Consider the following 22,898-nt stretch of genomic DNA (forward strand, 5'->3'; position numbering starts at 1 on the left):
GTCAGCGGCAATGCGGACCACCAGTCCGAGGGCATATCAGCATTGTCATCCCCAGAGCCCGCCACCCCGTCACAAAGCCTAAATTTCGTACTGTTGGTTTGGAGATTGGATAAGGGCCAAGGTTAGGTGGCCCTCAGTTGTGGGACCAGTGCTCCTGAGACTTACCAAAAGCATGATCTCCGACTTGCCTCCATTCAGTTGGAGGTGATTGGAGAACATCCACCTGTCGATATGGGACATGCATTTTTTGAAACGCTGCTTTGTTTCTGCGGGGTCTGGGCCGATAGTGATCAGACCCTGCGTGTCATCTGCATGAATGAATACATCAATATTAAGATAAACAACTGTGAGTGAGAGAACTGTGAACAGGGAGGAGAGGACTTGCATAAAGGCTGCAAAGAGACGTGAGAGCTTGTGCAAATGTGTTAGACTGAGGGCCCGATTCACAAAGGTAAACTCAGACCAAAAATCTAAGTTTACGACTTTTGGTATTCACAAAGGTAAGTTACAAGTAGAATCTCTACGTCTACACTTGGGGTGGTGTTTCCGTACTCGGGCCAAAATATCTGATCCTCACCTAGTGCGGACATTCCACCCAGAGTGTGGGAATTCCACCCTGTTAGACCTGTCAGCCCTAGGGTGGTCTTTCCCTATTTTTTCACCCTTGCCTCATTTTTCCCACCCTCTTTTTCGTTGGCCTTAGGTCTCCGAACACCTTCCCATTGCTAACCTATGCTAAGGTGCAAGTGCTCTCTACTTCCAGCATGGCTGCCACAGGCCCCTGCTACTGCGGAGTGGTCTTTTTAGTAGCACCCTAGTTGCTAGGAGCTGGCTGGAACCCTTAAACATTGTTGCAACACCAGCCTGCCTTGCCTGCCGATAGCTAGAGTAGGGAAGCTCCTCGAACCTTCCAGAATAGGGGAGGGGTCTGCTTTTGCCGCCTTAGAGAGTGGTCACCTGACCTGGGCATATATAAAGAAAGGAGGGAAACGTTTTAGTCAGTTGGGGCATCACTGACCTGGGGGAACCTACGCAGGAGACTTAGGCGGCAGGACCTAGTCAGGAACCTATACCACTGGGGGTGACAGGGTTTAGGTGCTGCCCACCAAGCTGTGTGAGGAACACTGAACAAGCCCACTGATCTGGCCCGGCGGGAGGGGAACCCAGGGACCACCTGCAGTGACCTGCTGAGGAATCCTGTCAGCAGCCTTCAACTCAACGCCCCCTCCCTCAAGAAACCAAGAATCCGCTTCCAAAAAGGGAGTAGATACCATCAAGTGCCAAGAGAAACACCTACCTGTGCTGCCAAGGACTACTGGGGATCAACCAGGTACCGGGCTGTGCCATCTCTGCGCCCCTTGCCTCAATTTGTGCCCCCCAGTGAACTGCCTGGACGGCTAAACTGCCTGCCCTACCTACCCAGCGCTCTCCTACTGTGCCCCCTGAGAAGCGCTGTGATTCTAGGGCCCCTTGCTGCCCTGAAGCGCTATGTCCACGAAGCGCTACTGTTGAGACTGCCCCAAGCGCTAACTCTGCTGAGCACTCCCTTCCTAGCGCTCAAACTCCAAACTGCTGTGCCGAGTAGCTCTGTAGACTGCCGACCTGCTGACTGTCAAGCGCTGTAATCTGCACCCTGCCGCCCGCTGAAGCGCTACTGTGATCCCCGAGGCGCTATCCTCATCACGCACCATCCTGCCTGCCATCGGTGTGCCCCAAAGCGTTGTGACCTTGATCCGCTGCCGGAGTACTCACCGCCGCCACCTGGAAGCGCTGTCGACCGGCCCGCGTTGTGGCCCGTGAAGCGCTGCCGGGGAATCTCATCTCTGCGGCCCGGGAGTCCGTGGGGCCGCCGCATCGTCATCGCGACGCGACGCCCCTTCAGCGGAGCCTGCACCGACATCCTCGCCCCCCTTGGCAGCCCTTGGAGCCAGGAGAGGGCCACTGCATCACGAACCACTGGTAGGCCGCACTAGGGACCACTAGGCCCACCGAAGCCTTTGCCAACGCGGCGTCCCCGGCCACGCCCCCATCTGGCGCCACGCAGATATTGGCTGCAGCTGCCGCGCCCACCTTGCTGCATTGTAATTGGTTGCGGAGGCCGAGCCCCCTTCGCGCCCGCCTCCGGATTGGTTCCCGGGCTACTGACGTCACCACAGGCCCGGGAACAGGAATAAACACGACCGGAGGGCTCCGAGGGCAGTAAGAGCCCTCCCCTTCACCTGACACCACCGCAAGGGCTACCCGGAGGAGCCGAAGCACCAGGTAAACCCCCGGGGAGGAGGGTGGAAGGCCACGAGTTCGCCCCTCCCCTGGGGAAGACTGTAGTTGGGCCCCGTTGGCCCCCAATTGTTGTGGAAGGGTGACTGCAGGCCTGCCAGGCCCCTAAACTTGCCAGAACATTGCAGAGGCCCTAGTAACTTTTAAGCTAGAGGAGTAAACCCCTGTTGGGGGATTGGTAATTGATAATGTGACCTGTGTGGATGAAATGTTTACTTCTGCTTAATGCAATGGTTAATCTGGCCTAATGAACTGTTTGCCCTGCCTAATGAGATGCTTGTTCTCTTATAAGGAGATGTTGCTTGTTCCACTACACAAAAGGGGCTCTACTGCTGATTAATGGGAAGTTCATTCCTGCTCAATGAGATGGTTACTCCTATTCAATGAAATGGTTATTCCTGATTAAGGAAATGTTTTACCTATGCCTAAGGAAATGTTTTACTTCTACCTAATGAAACGTTTATTGCTGAGTAATGAAATGTTTATTACTTTAGTGAAATGGTTATAGAAAAATACTCCCTTCTTGAATTGCTCCCTTTGCTCCACTCGAATGAAATGTACTGATGGGATGTTGATACCTTGATTATTGAAAATTGCCTTGAATGATTTACCAGACGTGATCTTGATCTTAGACAAAACTTATTGATTTGAATCAAACTTACTGGTGTGGTCTCAGTCATTGTGTGCATTTCCCGCCTCAGTGGATGTATGTGCTGTATGGTCACTTTACACCTAAGCTTTCGGGTGCCTACCTGCTCGAGCCAAGCTACCCCCCCCGGGGAACTGGTGACCCCAGCTCCTACACACCCCCAAGTACAGACGTAGAGTCACTACATGTAGCTTACCTTCGTAGATACCAAAAAGTAGTAAAGATAGACTTTTGGTCTAAACTTAGACCAAAAGTCTAACTTTACCTTTGTGGATCAGGCCCTGAGTGTTTACAGCAGTAGGCCTGTGCCCATAGCAGATGTATCAATCTGGCTTTCTGCTGCCCATTGTGAAGCCTTGCCTGCCAACCTTCTGAACCTCATCGGGAATAGTAGCCTAGTAAAGAGGAACTCCCAGAAGGGTAAAAGGCATCATCAGCAAGTGTTGTGCCCTGCAGCATCTTGCGGGCTCCAGATGGGCCTGTGTGCCTCGGCTAGCATTGTTTTGTTTCTTGTTTCTCCACAATCCAGCTCTTTAGAGCAGCAGGAGGCTGTAGAGGACCAGCGATAATTGGTGATCTCTTACAAACTCTGTTGATGCCCTTGCCATGGTTGTCTGCATGACAAACAGGGCAAATCTAGCCAGCAACCTGGGACTGGAGGACATAGGTAGTGGAATGGGAATATCCCCTTTATGGTGAAGTGTACTGGCATTGACCCTTGAGTCCTGAATGTGGAACTGATATCCTGACTTTTACTTTGGAACTGACGAAATGCTTAAATGGCATGTGCACAAAGGCGAGTTCCAGGTGCTGTTATGTTGTATCCATTTAATTAAGCACAAGGAATCACACCCAAAGGTGTATCTCGGCGCTTGACCTCCTCATACGTCCGCAAAGTCGCATCTACTCATTAAAACAGCCAGGTTTTTTAACAATCTTTATGATTGAGCAAAGTCCAAACAGCTACGAAGATAGCCTGAAAGCTGAATTCATGCCTTTGGGGCAGTATGGGAGAAAGCTCTGCCCTCATATCTTGAGGCACGGACACAGGGAATGGACAGAAGGGCCTTATCGCTAGATCTCAAAGTGTGAGAAGGGCAGTAATATCATAATTTGTCATTAAGGTACAGAGGGGACCTGCACAATAGAGCTTTGTAGGGAGTACAACATATCTTAAAGATAATGCGCTTTATGACAATACGCCAAGGAAGGGATCTGAGGATGGGGGCAGAAGGGGAGCCAGCTGGAAGGTTACAAACTAACAGGGCAGCCGTATTTTGCACCATCTGTATTTTAGTCAAGAGGGTGTCATTATCTGCCATAAGTAAAGCATTGCTGTAGTGTAAAAGGCTAATTATCAATGCCTGAACCAGCGTTTTTCTAGCTGAGGCAGAACGACAGGGGAAAACATTTCTCAAGAGCTGCATGATGGCAAAACATGTCCTACTGGTGGCGGCTATTTCACTTTTCACAGATAATTTGTGGTCAATTTTGATAGCTGCATTTTTTGATGATTGACCAGAGATGTTGCCCTTTGTTAATAGTAGAACCTCCGTCTTTTCGCTATTTACCTGAAGACAGTTCATAGACATCCAAGCTGCAATGTTCCTCATTAAATCTTGAAACCTGTAAATAGTACCATCAAAGCCCTGTCCCAGAGAAATGATCAGCTGAGTGTCGCCGGCATAGAGGTCTGTGACTTTGAGAAGCACCCCAAGCATGCCCTCATAGTGGTCAGAGAACTCATGTCCCTGTCCTGGGTTTACTATTAAGCGCTGGCGGTAGTGTATTACGTTTTCTGATCATATAGTAAATGTAAATGTAAATGTAGTATACTTGTAAAGCGCACAGCTGCCCCAGCAACGGGGCGTCCCGGCGCTGTATAACTCTGGGGAACCCGTCCTGGCTTTCCCTGTGGGATGGTCCCTTGCTGGGAGTCCCCAAGGTGGAGCCAGGCATCCCCGGAATTGGTGGGGCCGTTGTGGAGATTAGGCAAGCTAATGCCCAGAGTTGCCGAGTGGAACTCCTGATTATAGTAAGCACCGAAGCGAGAATTATCGAGTCCGCTGACCAAGGTCCACGACCCTGCCGCGTCGGGAATTGAACCCTGGTCCCGGGCTGACTTCTGCTCTCAGGCCTGCCGCCTCTAACCAGTGAGCCACACTACTCCACCAGTAGACCAGACCTTTCTCTCTGTGCCAGTGAACATAGCAGTATTCACCTCTCTGCTCTAAAATTCCAATCTTATGTGAAATCCATAATGTAGAGTGCACGAGCGTGTATAGTATGTGTGTACTACCTGTGGAATGAGAAGACTCTGTGTGAGTATGAGTCTAATTACTGATGCCAGCGGGATCCACTGCAGATACCTGTTGTTTGCATTGGCACTGCACAAGACGGAGGCTGAGGACAGCACCCTAGACAGTGGAAGCATATTGCCTGCATTCTAGTGGCTGTAGGGTGGAAATCCAGACACTAAACAGAGCAGGATGGAGACTGGGCTAGAAGACTTGATTAGCAAGAGCTGCTAGTTAGTTCTTCATGAGCACAGCCATTTGGTCAACGGTAGCAGTATGGGGTGGGACTGAGGTTTCTGCTGCGCAAGCTGACGATGTTTCGAGTTCAGGTCTGGGCTTTTGTATATCCCTATTACTGCTTGAAAGGCTGATGACAGTCCAGTGCAGAAAACACATGCTTCATTTTGCCCCGGTCATGAGTGCTCTTGCATGGAAACAGCACACATGCTACCTGCTGTGAGAAACATCACTTTAGGCAAAGGATATGTCTGGAGAGCCATCTGAAAAGACACTTGAAAAGGCCCCAACTCAAACCTCAAAGGTTGGGACAGTGGATGTATATCCCCTGCGTAGAAAATGCGCAACACGGAACATGGTTCCAGTTCCAAGTTTTTCATGACCAAGGAAGGAAGGGAGAGTGCAGTAGAGTTCTCGAAGGACTACTGTGTGTTGAGCGTTGGTGTCAGAATGATAGCCAGTTTCTCAGAGGTGAGGGAATATCACTTGAAGTCTGCAATGTCTTCTATAGTAGCTGAGGGTCTACCTAGTGCCTAAAAGAATGTCTGCCTGCTGAAACAGGGAGTCTACAGGACTGCAGAAGGAGTGACTGGCTAGGAGGAAAAGCCTAATTTGTTCCCTTATTAAGGAACAAACAGAGAAAACTAGGAACAGACTGAGCTGTGAGTGGGCATCCTGGCCTCTCTCTGTGGTATCTTCTGATCACTGCATCCAAAAGACTGCTCAAATTCCACAATTTGTATGTGTACTCCACCTGCCTCTTAGCAGCTGTGGGCTGTAATTTTGCCCTACAACCACTAACGGTGTCCAAAGTTTTGACACTGCTAAGGCCACAACACTGCTAAGGGAGAGGCAATTGGCCTAGAAGGCTGCAACTGCTAGCAACAAACATCTTCTGACCCATATGCCCACTGGGCCCATCTGTAATCAGCCAGTACAGGACTGCAACTGCTGAAGAGGCTGTGATCACTCAATAAGACCCGCCAAGAAATATTCAACGGTTAACCCTGTTCCAAAGGCATGCCATGACTGCCAAAGACGCCAGCTGCACCTTACCACCCCATCAACCACAACAGAACCAATATGCAAGTACTTGGAACGAACTACCCCTCTGCATCAGGTGAACCCCCACACTGCAAGCATTCAGGAAGAGCCTCAAGACCTGGCTCTTCGGATGAGTCGGAACTGCCCGATATCGCCCCCCGCAGTGCCTTGAAACCCTCACAGGTGAATAGTGCGCTTCACAAATCATTGATTTATTGATTGACCGCGAGCTACGCTAGTGGTCAGAACTAAGAAACCGCAGTGCTGTGACTCAAATAGGAGGCCTTGAGAATGTTTATGCCCACATCAACAATGGGGATAAGAACCAACACACTGATTGTCCATTAGTAATGTGCGGAATGTACTGTGCACGCCTGCTTAATTCATGCATCTGCCAAAGACTACCGGGCACTACAACTGACAGAGTCACCTGAATGTGAGTAAGTGCTGGAGCGATGGGTGGTGTAGTCCCCACTGGGATGGTGGGGATATTTATCACTGATATCACCCTGTATTTGGAAATTGATTTGTTAAGTATTTAGTTCTGCTTTGTGATTAAACACTCTTTAAAAAAAAAAAGGCAAGCACTGAGTTTGAAATTAAGGATCAGAATTCTAATATGGCGGGCAGCGCGTTTCTCCACCAGGGTGAAGGAGTAAATTATTCCATCGCCCTGGTGGATTCAGAAATGACCGCCAACCTGGCGGTCATTTCTAAAATATTGGCAGGAACTTCTGTCACATCAGTTCCGGTCAATGCTTTTTGCAGTTTGAGCCCTTGACGTAGCCCTTATCAAACTGTTTTCAGTTTTCTTTTCAAAAAGAAAATACAGAAGCAGGATTTTCTTTTTGAAAATGAAAAAATAAAATCTTCCTCTCACCGTGGGAGTCCTTTCCCATGGCGAGGGGAGCATTTAGCAGTTTTAACTGCCCTTTAGCGCCAGATTATCCTGGAGGTGACGGGCAATGAAAACTGATCTAAATTAGGTGGGTGGAAAAAGATGGCCCTTACTCCACAGGGTCGTCAGAGGGGTTTAATCACTGCGAAGACGGAGTCGTTTCTACTGTGACTAAACCAAAGGTCCGCCCACATCTACATTCGGTGGGTGGACCATTATGTTGGGAGTAACCATACTCTGCAACAGTTACAACGGAATATGTTTACTGCCAACATATAATTTGGGCCCTAAATTACTCTACTTGTTGATTTATTATTAAGGTCTGAAAACTTTCTCCCTAAGAAACCTGTGGCTGTTTGTGCTCATTACCCTGAGAGTCAAGTGCGGAAAGAGTTGTATTTGGCCCAGTTTGCAGAGCCTTGGTAGGAGGGAACCCAAGACACCAATGGCAAATGACTTCAATCACCATGGGGTGCTCAGTAGCCCCTGTCTGCCCTGTGCATCCCCAAATGAGGTATGATACGAAGGTTGCCCTTTTCCATTATGTTCCAACCACAAGATCACTGTCAGATATACGTTCATCTAGCCTCTCTCATCCATCCATGTAGTTCTCATTTGTCCATGAATTTCACATAGCAGACCATTCTCTTTAATCCATTCACTCACCCATTTCCATCACCCATCCAACCAAGCACTCATTCTACTAAACATGCACTCATTCACTCACCATTCATGGCTCTTAACCCATATATTGCAACTTCTACTATATTGCCCTTTCCCACACATGCCACCTTTATTCCCGTCCCATATATTCAACAAAAATGTTCTGTGAGTGGAAATGCAATATAGTTGATAATTTAGGCTGTCTTAGGTTTAGTTATTAAATTAAAAATCAGAACATCTGAATGAGGGTAACAATGCCTACGTGGTTTGAATATATACTTTTGACTTTCAAGTGGGATGTACATTGTGAATGCATATAGGCTTGCAATAAAGCAACAACTTGAAAGCTTAACATTCTTTTAATTTGTGTGCTTCTCAAATGTTCCCTCACAGGTAGGTAAGTAAGTAATAGGCTTTATTTCGATATAATTCATACCTTAAAAAGCAGTACATATGCATAAAAACAATAAAAGCCAGTGTATGGAAGATAAACATACAATTCATAATGCAAGTGACGTGAATAATGTACATAAAAACAATCTAAAATACATATTAAACAAGGTACAAAAGCCTGGTAGATCTAATGCGCCATGCCCAGCCCAGAAATATAGCCAAACCTCACAGGTAGGGGAATCATGTGAGGTTGCTGGAGTTGCGAAATCACATTTTCATGCCCGCTACAGATCCTTCATTGCCACCAGTACACAGTTGCCAGGGTAAAGCTACCCCCCTGGATTGCCTGGCTCCTGGAGCTATTGGACTGAGAGGCCTGCAGGATACCCCTGTGATCTGGAGTGGTATTAAACCTGAGAGACACTGAGTAGAACCCCACTCCCCTCCAAACTGACTTTTCACTCTCTGCCGATGTTGGCGAAGAGTCCAAAAACACATTTGACTATAGCTACAGTGCACTGGCTCTATCAACCCACTACTACCTGTGATTAATTTAAAGTGACTGTCATGTTGAACTGCATATACCATAATTTATCTGGGAAAAATTGCATTCAGGCAAGCAGTGTACTCCCCTTCCCTACGTAAATGCAAAGGTATTATGCCATAAGTATTAACTTTGCCAACATCTGTATTTAAAGAATGGTGTATGTTCTATTGTTTCTTCTTCTTATAATTGTATTGCCAAAGCCAATAAATCTGGCTTATAACTAAAAATTCAAGTCAAACCTGCTGACTTTGTAATTTGTATTCAATATCAGAGGTGGACAGCTCTCCTCAAACAGCGAGAATGAAGACAGGCTGGCAAGAGCAATGCCTGGGATAGAGCCCTGCAGCAGATGGACTGGCTGGCAGCAGGCTAAAGCAAAAAATGGAAAACCAAAGAATTGTAACAACACTGTCAATTTTGGGGAACTGTTGAAATAATTTTCACACTGATGCACCAACATCACGAGAAAATGTGTAGGTTTGAAAAGGTTATTTCAGAGAAGAGCAACTTTCATTTAGCTTTTTAAAAAACAGGTGAAAAGTATTCAGCAAGAATTCAAATCTTTTCAGAAACTGAAGATAACCTGAATGGAACCAAAAATATTGCTGCTCAGTTGGCTAAAGACACCAAAGCCCTCTTAGTACAAATGTGTGTCTTTCAAGGTAAGGTTGAAGATCTTGAGACTTAGCAAAGGATAAATTATTTAAGGGTCCTTGAAATATAGGAAAGCACTGAGAAACGTGATCCCCAAGATTACCTCTGATCTGAAAACTATGAGCCTGATTTATAGTTTGGCAGACGGGTTACTCCATCACAAATGTGACAGATAGCCTGTCTGCCGTATTACAATGTCATTATATCCTATGGAACTTGTAATACAGGGACAGGATATCCGTCACATTTGTGATGGAGTAACCCCTACGCCAAACTCTAAATCAGGCCCTAAGGCTTTTCCTGATTTAACAGATTACAATTTTTCTAAAGAAATTCGGAAAACCCACCAGTTTCCATCACAACAATGAAAACACAATAGCCAGACTGTGATATCCTGTGGTTGTGTTTATAATGTTCCTTTGTACCTGGTTCCTAGCTGTTCAGCCAGAGTGAGTGTTCTGTATGGAATGTTAGTATGATGGACATGAGTGAAATGTTTGGGTGTCTGGTGTGAGTGCTGACAATTGAAGATGGGCTGGGCAGCAGGGAGGCTGCCCCTGGTGGGGCTCTTTACAGGATCTTTACAACTTGTTACTACGACTTAATACATTTTACTTAATGCGATTTTATATAGCGCGAACTTTACCTGAAGGTGTCAGAGCGCTTTACATAAAAACCAGTTGCAAAACATAAGGATTTAGGATTACATGCGTTACATAAAAGATGCAAATAAAAAAAAATTGCTAATGTACAAGATATAAAGTCACACAAGGAAGAGATACAAACAGAAAGAAAAATTGGAAATGTACAAATAGTAAAGTCACTCAAGGAAGAGATACAAATGGATATACTCTAAGAGTCACATAGGAAAGGTAGAAAGTACAAAGGTCTACTGCATATACTAGTGATTAGAGTTATCTCTATATACATAGGGAAGGGATACGAATGGATATACTCTAAGAGTCACATAGGAATGGTAGAGAGTACAAAGGTCCACTGCATATACTAGTGATTAGAGTTATCTCTATATACATATAAACACATAGTAGATTTTCTCAGGTCAATACCCCCCAAAAAAAAAAAAAAACCAGAAAAGCAGAGTTCCATTAAGTGGGGTTGGAGGGGGGACGCAATCACAGTACCAAGGGAGGGTGGGAGAGATACAAGGGTATGGAGAAAAGGCAAAATAGAACAGGGAAGAAACATTTGAGGATCATCAAGGGGGAAACGAGGGAAAAGGGTAAAAGATGAGGGAATGGACAAGATGGCGGGTCGGGGTCCAGAGAAAAACGGCAGAGAACAGCAGCAAAATTGAAACTAAATGAAACTACATCCTGGCCACTGACTTCATTACCACACAGACTCAACCCTTTCCATGTATGACTTTGTTTTACACAATGTTTTATACAAGGCAGCAGGCCCAAGGAATGAAGCATTTAATAGATAACTAGCAGCCCGTCTCAACGTTGTCCGGGTATCAATTGCTGCGGGCCAGTAGTATATTGTTTTGTAGGATTTTGTTTTGATAGCATTTCTTATCTGTGACAGGCCTGTGAAACGCTCCGATTCACAGTGCACTGCTGATGCACTTAAGAGTGCGCGTTCAGTAGTGTGTGAACTCGAGTTTCCCTACTTTATTTTTCCTTGCAATATTATATAGCGCCTACTCGACAACATGGCATGAGCACAATTTACATTACAGAAGAACACATTCATTTGTGGTAGGCACAGGGAGACAAAGCGATTTGCCTGGAATCACAGAATGTTGAGCTGATGCCGAGATTCGAACGTAGCTCCCCAGCTCTAAAGTTCGATATTTCTAGAACTTGTGGTGGGAGGTGTGTCTAAAAGTGTATGTCGGTGTTGGCCATCAATGAGAGAGACCTGTGCATTTTTCAAATCGGTGGTGAAAAAATATGAGTATGTTGCTGGAGATGTGGGCCGCCGTGCCACCAATGTACTTACCGGGGAGGGAAAACACCCATTATTCCGCAACTTTCTTTCCGCATACCATCACTCCGCATACTTTCATTACGAAAGTACCATGACTCCGCAATGCCATTATAATGCATGGCATTACATTTTATATGCTTTTACCACGCATACATTTACAACGAAATTCGTTGTAAATGTATGAATGGTAAAAGCATGTTTTTTTTAATGTTTGGATAAGGTGAGTATGGGTATATGTTTTGGGGTACTGAGGTATTTGTTTTGGGGTGTTTGGGTATTTTAAGGGTTCAGATATAGTTTTGGGTTATGGGGTACAGGGGTAGTTTTAGGGTTTAGGGATAGGTATGGGTTTCAGGGTACAGGGGTATTTTTAGGGTTCAGGGCTAGGTTTGGGTTTTGTGGTATGGTTTTGGGGTACAGGGGTATTTTTAGGGTTCAGGGCTAGGTTTGGGTTTTGGGGTACAGGGGTATTTTAGGGTTCAGGGGTAGGTTTGGGTTTTAGGGTACAGGGCTTCTCGCAGAAGATGGAAGTCCCGCCCCACGACAGGTTTCGTTTTCGTCAGTGCTATGCATGCGCACGTTTTTTTATACTTATCAGGCTCTTTTCTACATCCTCTCACCACTCTTCCCAGTGAATAATCAATCCCACTGAAACAGGACTTTGCACCAGTCCTGGCAGTGAGGCCTTGGGAGTCTTTATCGTCTGGGCTTACGGATCCTGCAGACTGTCTTGCACAACTCCCCGTGCACAAGTACGACTGTATATCGGTTTTAAGGACAATGACGAAAAGTGCAAGAGCACTGATCCCAAAGGTACTGTCACCAGGTGCATGCGAACTAGCGTTAGTTAGGATCGCAAAGGGCAAGTGTGGGTACTGCCAGTCACGGCCACATGCATTAATAATGATGGCAAAGGGCAAGTTGGTATTGGTAGTAACGGCGCTACCACTGGGTACATGGGCACATGCATTAATAATGATGGTATCGGCAAGTGGGTACTGGCAGCGCTGCCAGCAATACATAGCACACGCAATCCCTCAAGCACTCATAAACGTGATTTAACTCCTGGGGGAAGAAGATAGGCTGCATTAATTCCACGTTTGAGACGGAACAAAAAACAGACCCAAAGTCTCGGGATAGTGCCACAGGAGAAGGAAAATGAGACATTCTGTAATGTGGTTATGGCTGGTTTTATTTTGCATTGGGAAGTTTTTTCTTAACATCCGCTTAACAGTAACGCACTTTTACCCCTAATATACAAAATTTGAATGTTTCTCGTCCTCTCCCTCAAGCCCCGTGTTACTTTGCCATTTGGCCAGTAATGTCTCCCATGTTGGTCTTATGTTCCCACCACCTTCCATAATGATGCTTCCGCTCCCTTTGTCTTAAAGACATGCTTTTGCTCGTTTTCCTTTCTTTTTAGTTACAAATTCAACTCGGATTAGAAGGTAAAAAGAAAAAAAGCGCCTTTAACATATTCTAGGTACGCATGCGTGATGTGGGCATCGAATGCTTTTTTGTGTTTAACTTTTGTCACCCGTGGTGGATGCTGTGCAACTTGTTATTGTTAGTCTTTCACAGACGCAGTTCACGTAGACATTCAGAAATGGGGTGCACATTCATGGGATAGACTTGTCACAGACGGAGCTGCACATTTAAGATGAGTGCATGTTCATGGTGAAAAACTTTCACAGATGGTGCTGCACGAGTGCACATTCATGGTGAGAGACTTACACTAATGGTGCTACACATAAGTGCACATTCATGTGTGGTATATAAATAAATAATACCGGATCTATTTTTGGATGAATGAATGAATAACAGATAGCTCAATAAAATAAGAGTCAAGATTCGAGGTAGTAGGAGTTTCTGCAGGTTTATTACAGCATAAGGACGGGATCAGGACAACCTGCATAGGATGACCCAGCAGCTGCTGGGGCCGGGTCTGGGATGAGCGCGCTAACTTTTAATAACAATACATCAACTTATATACATAGCGCAAACACATAGTATTACATTGCAGTAGGCGTAACAGTGGGTGGAGCAGAAGGCGTGACGCGTAGCAGTCGCGAAAGATAACAGTAAAAAGGGGTGTAACTGGGAGTATACTTAGGCATGTGATGAAAACGTAACAGAATATGTCATGAATGGGCGGAAACATAGGAGGGGGCTACCTAAGGAGCCGGGACCTCTAACCTAATGGTGCGCGTAAACTGGCAATGACGTGTTACTAGGAGAAGCTGGGGGCTACGAACTCTGTGCTAGGAGCAGAGACTAGAGTCTGGAGGGTCGGAGCGACATGTACCTAAACCCTATCTGGTATCTGATGTTTAGGGAACATGTTGATATAAACTAGGAGTCATGAGGGGAAAAGCTAACTTGACTCTAAGACTGGACCATGCATTATTCTACATGTAGTGCGTGATGAAGAATATTAAATGACCATTAAATACAGTATTTCTCTAACGTGGAGACGAGAAGGCTAGACAATGACGGAAACTATTGATGCAGTTCAGTAGCTTAGGAATGCAGAAGAGGAGGACTGAACTGATAACTGGAACTATAACATACTTTTGGCAGACTCAGAGGCAGAGCCAAGCTGCACCGGGCACTGCGAGGCAGGAAGTAAGTGAAGGGTCGAGGATACAGGTGGGGGCTGTATCGCTCCTCAGCGAGGCTTTCAGGAGACAGGAGCTGAATCTGATGTCCGGGCCCTTTTGAGGCCTGGAAACGGGGACTTTACAATGGAATAACGTGCACACTAAGAAACGTGGCAACATAACTTTACATAGGCCTGATATTCGTAGTATTCACGAGGACTGGAAAATGACATATCAGAGGTGGACACAACTGTAATTGCGTCATTAATCAGACATGGGGAATAACATATGCATATTGGTCATGCACACATAACATATGATGGATGAGGCGTAGGGACACAGAACATGGCAAAATTTACTTTTCCACATTCCCTCCTTGTCACTACGTTTCCATCAGGAAACATCAATTTTCATGATACCATCTATCATTTCATACAGTACCATTTGCTCGTCTCGAATTGTCTTGGAACGGGATTTAGAACGGGGCTTGGAACTAGGAATACAAGAGGTAGCGCACATGCTGCAAATCGCAGGGCCACATTGTATACAGAGGCAGCAGCTAAATATGATCGCTACTGCAATACCTAGAAAGGACAGGACTTTCCATCCCCAGGCGGAAATTATATTCCAGAACCAACCGGACCATGTCCAGGTGCCTGGGTCTTGGTGTAACAGATGGGCAATTTTATGGAGTCTGGTTATAGCTGAATAAACGGACGGCGCGTTATTTGGAATGAAAATGCAGCAACTAGATCCGATGACTCTACAGGCCCCGCCCCTATCGGCCAGTATGACGTCAAGGACGAGACGATTTTGCAAAACGACAAATCTCATAGCAGATTGTTCTTCGGTTAAGTTACCTAGAGCAGAGGCAGTCTCATTTACTACAGCTTCAAGGGTTCTTGTTAACCTACGGATCAGTTTACTATTCTGGACAGGTCCTACAAAGAAGAAGAAACCTTTATTGAAATCTGTATACTGTTCTAGAGTAGTTTCAGTATAATCGACAATTGGGGACTCCCTTCTATGTCTAATGTGTACTAGATGTGTGTTTCTGTGATAATCAGATGGGGCTAGGAAAACAGGTGGCAGTAGGAAGGCAATGTAACAGGTTCCCTCCCAATCGAGGGGCAGACGGACATATGCAGTTTGACCACAAATAAAATAAGAATGACGTGAAGCTTTGAAAACAGATTTCCCACTGTCACTATACTGGACAACAGTAGTACATTCACTATGTCCTACGTGTACGGAACCATAATTACGGACACATAATTCGCCTTTGACTGGTAGTACTGAAATAGCAGGTAAGTCTGGAGTAGTATCAGACTGAACATTCAGGACCATGAAATTCGACGAATAATTACCTAAATTATATACTTCATTTTCTAGATCTAAACCTGTTCTGTGGGGGAAACCTTGCTTGTCTGGAAAACATGTACTGTTAAGAAAAGACATATCTGTTGAGGATGACGTTAACGTGGACCATGCTCCACACGAACCATTGTGTGAGAATGGATAAGGAAAGAGTGGCAGAACTCCCTTCGGCGTCTGGAAAGGGGGGAGTCGACCACACACCCAACAATTAGTAGCATTGCTGGTCTGGTGTGAATAATGTAACATACGGATAAATGTGTTGTTGCGCATAGCGAGGCGGTATGAATATTCGTGAGGAGGCAGATCACTAAACGTGTGCTCTACTGTAGCATTAGCAGACATATTTACATGAGGAACTGGAAAATACAGATAGAATGCATAGCTGGTGCAGGAAATCATTATGCTGATGAATAATACGAAACTCAGAAAAACGATACATCTGATTGAACTTCGACTGACTCTCTCACTATGGGGGTCTATTTTATACATGTCAGAAACAGTCTAACCGTTTCACCTAGGGGAGGACTTATACAATCAAACTGACTGACTTATTTTACTAGACCTGAGCTTTAACTTATACTCCTGCTGCGGAGTTTTCTCTAACAAGGGAGGGGTTGTAATAATGTCTTGTGCGGGACAGTCCTTAAGAGCAATGTTCTGGCAATCTTTCGAATCCTGGGAAATGTTTTTAGAAACGGATTTCAGTCCTTTAAAAAGTTTAACATGAGAAAGGTGGATCCATCCTTTTCTGCCTTCCAACTTGACGGCGGTACGGGTGGTCAAGAGGACCTGACGTGGCTCTTTCCAACGTGGTTCCAGCGGACTTGATCTGTCGAAATTCCGGACCATCACTAGGGAGCCTGGAACGATCTCGTGCGGTGCCACCTCGGTATTGTCTGGAAAGGCGGCAGCAACCTGTGAACGACATGAGTTGAGGGCAGACATCAAGGAAGCTAGGTAATCTGTCAGCATATTACATGAAACATCAGTAATACTTCGGGGTCTAGGAGTACCCCACATGTTAGGGGGGCGGCCGAATACGACCTCATACGGGGACAGACCTGATCTGGAATGTGCGACCATGCGCATATAAAACAAAGCGACTGGCAGAGCTACTAGCCAGTCCACACCTTTTTCTTTACAGATTTTAGCAATGCGGATTTTCAGGGTCTGATTATGTCTTTCGACTAGACCGGCTGCTTCAGGATGGCGTACACAATGGAACTTCCACTGGTACCCTAACAACAGGGAAACATGCTTCATGAGTTCGGATGAGAATGGCTGACCGTTATCAGAATATACGACTCTAGGGAGTCCATATCTAGGGAAAAATTCACGAACCAACTGCTTGGCAGTGGTCGCGGCTGTGTAATCTGGGACTGGATATGCTTCTGTCCACCTGGACAAAGCGCATACAACTACAAGGACATACTTGAAACCTCGACATCGCTCCATCTGAATATAATCCATCTGGAGGACCTCAAAAGGGTGGTCAGGGGGCTGGAAACCACCTTGTTCCACCGGGACACTTTTACCTGGATTAAACTGACAACATATCATACAGGTGCGGACTTTCTGCTTGGCTGCAGCTCGTAAATGCTTGTTGAACCAAATGTTCTGGATACTGTCTAACATAGCTTTTTCTCCTAAATGTGCTGGACTATGTGCGGTATTGATAATGACTTGAACCATAGAATCGGGGAGAAACCATGTGGCTCTACCCTTCGTTAACCATCCTTGATCTGTCTGGACCCCTCCTTGTTCAGACCATTTCTTGATTTCATCGGGAGTAGCATGTAACTGGATATCTATGACATCTTGTGTAGGGTCCTTAACTGTCATGCATGTAGTCGGATCTGGAGTATGTGTCATGTTAACTGGAATGTCTGGAGTCTGTGCTGTAAGCTTGGCTGTGCGATCTGCTAGATCATTACCTTGAGAAATAATGTCAGTAACTTTCGTATGTGCTTTGCATTTCATGATAGCAATGGATGTCGGTAAATGTATGGCTTCTAACAGGGCTTGAATAAGGAGACCATGCTGAATCTTGGTTCCATGAGAAGTCATGAAACCTCTCTCCTGCCAGAGCACTCCGAAGTCGTGTACAACTCCGAATGCGTAACGTGAGTCTGTGTAAACATTAACTTTCTGGTTCTTGGCGTGTATACAGGCTTGTGTCAGAGCGACTAGCTCTGCTGCTTGAGCGGACAGGGTGTCAATACGGTGTGTCTCAATAACTTCGGTGTCAGTAGTTACTGCATATGCGGCGACTAGTTCTCCTGTACTAGTTCTCATACATGAACCATCCACATAGAGTGTCAGGTCAGGATCTGGTAACGGAATGTCTGTCAGGTCTTGTCTTGGCTTAGTCGTAATGTTGACTACTTCCACACAGTCATGTGGGTCAGGATTTGGATTAACTGATGGTAACAGTGTAGCAGGATTCAGGACGTTGCAGCGTCTAATTTCTATGTGTGGCTGGAACAGTGTCAATTCATAACCTGTTAAACGTGCAATTGTCAAGTGCTGAGTTTGTGTTCGGTTTAAAAGAACTTCTACTGAATGTGGGACTTGTACTGTCAGAGAATGTCCTAAAACTATGGAATCACTTTGTCTGATAGCTAGTGCTGTGGCTGCAACTGACTTGAGGCACGCAGGCAACGCCTGGGCGACTGGATCTAATGTGCTCGAAAAATAAGCACAGGGCTTGTATTGTCCTGCTTGATCTTGTGTGAGAACAGATAATGCTGTACCTTCGCGTTCAGTAACGAAAAGTGTAAAAGGCTTACTGTAGTTCGGTGTAGCTAGAACTGGAGCTTGACATAGGGCTTTCTTTAACTCGTTGAAACTAAGTGTATGGTCAGATGTCCAAGGGAGGACAGTCGATACGGCTGCCTCCTGTGTCGTTAACTGTATCAGTGGCTTGGCTAGAAATGCATACTGGGGAATCCATTGTCTACAATAAGAAGTAAGGCCGATAAAGGCACGTACCTCCTTCTGGGTTCTGGGCTGGGGAAGACTCGCTATTAACTGGATGCGGTCTGGTGTCAACTGCCTACCCCTCTTGGACAGCAAGTGTCCTAAGTATACCACTTGCTGAACACAGAATTGAAGCTTCGAAGGTGACACCTTGTGCCCCATCTCGGCTAGAAAATACAGAACTGTAAGGGATGCTCGCTCGCAAGCACGTTCAGAACGGGCTGTGATCAGGAGATCATCGACATACTGGAGCAGGGCAGTGTCAGTTGGCATGTGAATGTTGTCTAGTTGTCTCTTGAGTGCTTGACTGTAAATACTAGGGCTTTCTGTGAAACCTTGAGGAGCGCGTGTAAACATATAGCTCCTTCCATTTAAACAAAATCCGAAAAGAAACTGGCTGTCTGGATGAATTGGAACACTAAAAAATGCATTCTTGAGGTCAATGACAGTGAAAAACATGGCTTCGGAATCAATAGCAGTTAACAGGGAAGAGATGTCTGGGACAACTGGGTATTGAGGAATAATACATTTATTAAGCTCTCGTAAATCAATCACTAATCGATATACTGGGGGTGCATTCGGATCAGTACGTTTCATGACTGGAATGATCGGAGAATTGCATACATTGGAGTCAGTTTCTACAACTACTCCTTGAGCCATGAGCTCGTCAATAATTTTGGATAAGGCTGCTACAGCCTCGGGTGGCAATCTGTACTGTCTGATTCGGGGTAACACTACACCTGGTTTGAGAGTCACACGATGGGGTGTGATTTGCACATAACCTACATCAGTTGGACCTTGCGCCCATAAATGCTGCGGAACATTAGACAATCTGGAATCAAAATCTCGTAATACATAGTGACCCTTAAAGTCACGTAGGAACAGACGTATTCCCTCTGGGGAGCAGCAAATAACTGCACCTAACTCTTTCAGTGTCTTAATGCCTAACAGATTTTCTGGACATGACTTAGTAAGTAACAGATCAGTAGTGCGGGACAATGGACCTAATTCTAGAGTAACTGGCTTAGATATCTCATTAACTATTGGCTTTCCCGAAAATCCAAGGGAAACATTTCTTGAGCCTGAGAGCGGAGCCCCTGGAACTTCGGCGTGACTAATTGTGGTCCTACTTGCCCCTGTATCGATCAAAAACTTTCTGTCTTTCCCTAATACTTGACTGTGAACATAGGGACCTTCTTGATCTACAGGTATCTCGATGAGAGGCAAGCCTACCTCCCTCTCTAGGCTGTTTCATGAATATGACTGGTACTCTGGATACTCAGACTGCGCATACTGGTACATCTGCGATGTAACGTGCTGTGTTGCAGCAATAGGCTGCGGTGCGGGAACTGTCTGTTGTGCATTCTGTGACTGAGGAATCTGTGAAACTTGTTCTTGTCTCGGCGGACGTGGTCTTTCTTTAGTCTTACCAGTAGCTATATTATGTTTCAGAACTGCACACTCGTTTATAAAATGACCTGGCTGTTTACAATAATTGCAGTTCCCTTTAACGGGAGCTGCAGGATGACTGGCTTGATTCGGACCCCTCTTCTGACTGTCTTGAGGAACAGTTTGTGCAACTAGCACTTTCATTTTCGTGTCTTTCATACGTTTTTTCTCGTGTTCTTGCTCTTCTCTGATTCTATTCTGGTGGTACTGGAGCATCTGGAGCATCTGGGACGGAGTATTTGCTTGCCAGGTGCTTTCGACTTTCAAAACTCGGTTTTTAATTTGTGGACTTGAATTCTCGACTAATTTAGTAACAAAAAGATGAGGGTATGACTCACTACTTGTCTTGAGACCACTGTTAATACTGAAACATTTCTCAAATCTAGAATAAAAATCACTAATATCTTCGTCTTGTTTCTGTTTACAGGCTGAGATTGCATCCCAGTCTTCTTTTCTCGTTGTCAATAATCTGGGTAAAACTTGAATCAATAATTCTGGTAATTCTTTACATTTATCTCCAAGACCGGTACCTGGTACTCGTGCCTTGTCTTCAGCTTCTAGAGCTGCCCAATCGATCTTTTTCTCTCCCACCTCCCATTCTTTTTCTTTTAATTTTTCATATACCCCTGCGGGTAACAGGACCTTTAACATTTTAATGATGTCTGGGTAAGTGTATTCTCCCATACGGAGCATGTCTTTTAATTCTCTATGGAACCCTGCTGGATCTTTATCATGACAGGGAATTAATTTCTTCATTTCAAGAAGTTCCATCTTTGAAATCGGAGTGTATACAAACACTCGTTGCATTACGCCACCCGCCCCTTGGACTGGGTGGACTTCTCGTAACGGATTCTGTCTGTCTATGTAGAATGATTTACTTTCTGGGGGTGAGACATGAACAAAATGCGGATTCAGAAACGTTCTATATTTGTGACGCTGTTCTAGAATGACACTAATTAAATCGGTACCTAGACCTCTCCATCTATACTGGAGTAACTCGTTCAGGATATCATGCAACGGACCTGGATCAGAATGTTGACCCTCATACAGAGTAATGAGGTGCTGGATCATATACATACCCACCAGTCGTTGCTCGGCTGGGGGCAGTTTCAGAAACATTTGTGCCACTATTTCGTCTGGAAAAGTGGTAGAATCAGTAATCCATCGGACTGCTGATCGGGCTAGTTCTTGTTCATGCATGGTACTTAATTCACTATAACCGATTCGTGATTTCAGAATGTGATCGGTAGCTTGAAATACTTGTTCTAGAGAACCTAGTTCTGGTGCTGGATGATGAAAAATAGACTTGTGTTCTAGACGTAAATGGCGATCTGGAAATCTAAATTTTCCTACATACGCTATTCTGGCGGAATTCTCGTCTTCCTCTTCAGGATCAGAGATACTTTCTTTCTCGCTTACTTGTGCTGCTTTACGCTGTTCGTGTATCTTTACTATCTCTTTACGGATTTTCTTGTACATACTCTCCATAGCACCGACGGTCTTGTGCTTACCCTCGGCTATATTATCACTCCACCTTGTCAGGATTCTCATTTCGGCGGAATCTTTAGACGGGTAATCTTGTTCTCTTATTAGACAATTGATCAGGAACTTTAATATCATGAGCTGAATCTCGGCTTTCCTTTGAGACATAATCTCGCCAATACTTTCTGGATCATCCCCTGTACGGATGAAACGATATATTCTGTCTAGATCTTCTTTCATATTCGGCAAGGTGGCTAGATACTCGGTCACTTTTCTTACGCGGAATGAATATAAAACCATATTATCCTCGCCTGGGACTGGATCATAGCAACATTCGGCAAGGGATTTTCTTATTTCTGCAACAGACTGATATCTAGGCGTACGCTGTGATGCTTGTGCATGTAATTCGGCTAATGTTAAACGCTTGTGTGGCGGCGGGGTTTGAGGAAGACCTCCTCCTGCGGCCCCTAGACTGGAATCGTCGACTGAGGCTCTTCGTCCTGGCAGAGTCGGTAATTGTAACGTGGGCTGGACTTGTATGGCGGACTGGACCGGGGGTACCGTAACAGGTACTCCGGTGTCTGGAGGAGCGGGAAGTGCCTGGTTTACAGGGACTGGCGGAGCGCGAACAGGATTTGCATATTCTGGGACTGTGTCGTCCAAGTAGGACGAAATAAAAATATCAGCTGCGGTCGGTTTGTGACGTAGCTTGGTCGGAACTAATGGTGGCGGGAAATTACTGGATGCCTCTGGGGTCGCTTTTGGCACACCCTCGGCAAGAAGAGGATACATACCCTTAATGAGGGCATGCCTCTGTCTGTCTGACTGTTCGGTTTTGACTTGTTCACCTATCTCGATTAATTCTCTTTCTTGGGCTCGTTCTTGGGATTCTCTACTTAACTCTGACTTTCTGACTTCCTTTTCCGTTCTTTTATGAGCTTCCTTACGCCATAACTCGATGGCATCTTTCTGTGACTGTCTGGCTTTCTTTTTCCATAATGCTTCTTCTACTCGCATGATACATTCGGCATCCCATGTACCCGATACGGGCCATCTATACTTTTCTTCTAACTGTTTGGTATACTCTACCCATAAATCTAGATACATTATGGAGCTTATGCCATGTTTCTGATACATAAAATGACCTGGACTGTCCCTAGGTGGGACAGGAACCGCTTCTTCTAACAGACCCTTTCTAGTTTTTAACTGACGTAACTTGGAAAAGAACGGCATGACTGAACTGTAATCTGGACACAATACAATACACAATGAAAACACAAAATCACATCACACTCATACCACAACATTAAAATACATAAAGAACATTATAAATAACAGTTCGAACAGAATATTACCTGAAATACTGAGAACAGAAACAGAACAGATTTTCTCGAGAACG

This window comes from Lissotriton helveticus, chromosome 4_2, assembly GCF_964261635.1.
Source record: "Lissotriton helveticus chromosome 4_2, aLisHel1.1, whole genome shotgun sequence".
In the NCBI taxonomy this organism is placed as follows: domain Eukaryota; kingdom Metazoa; phylum Chordata; class Amphibia; order Caudata; family Salamandridae; genus Lissotriton; species Lissotriton helveticus.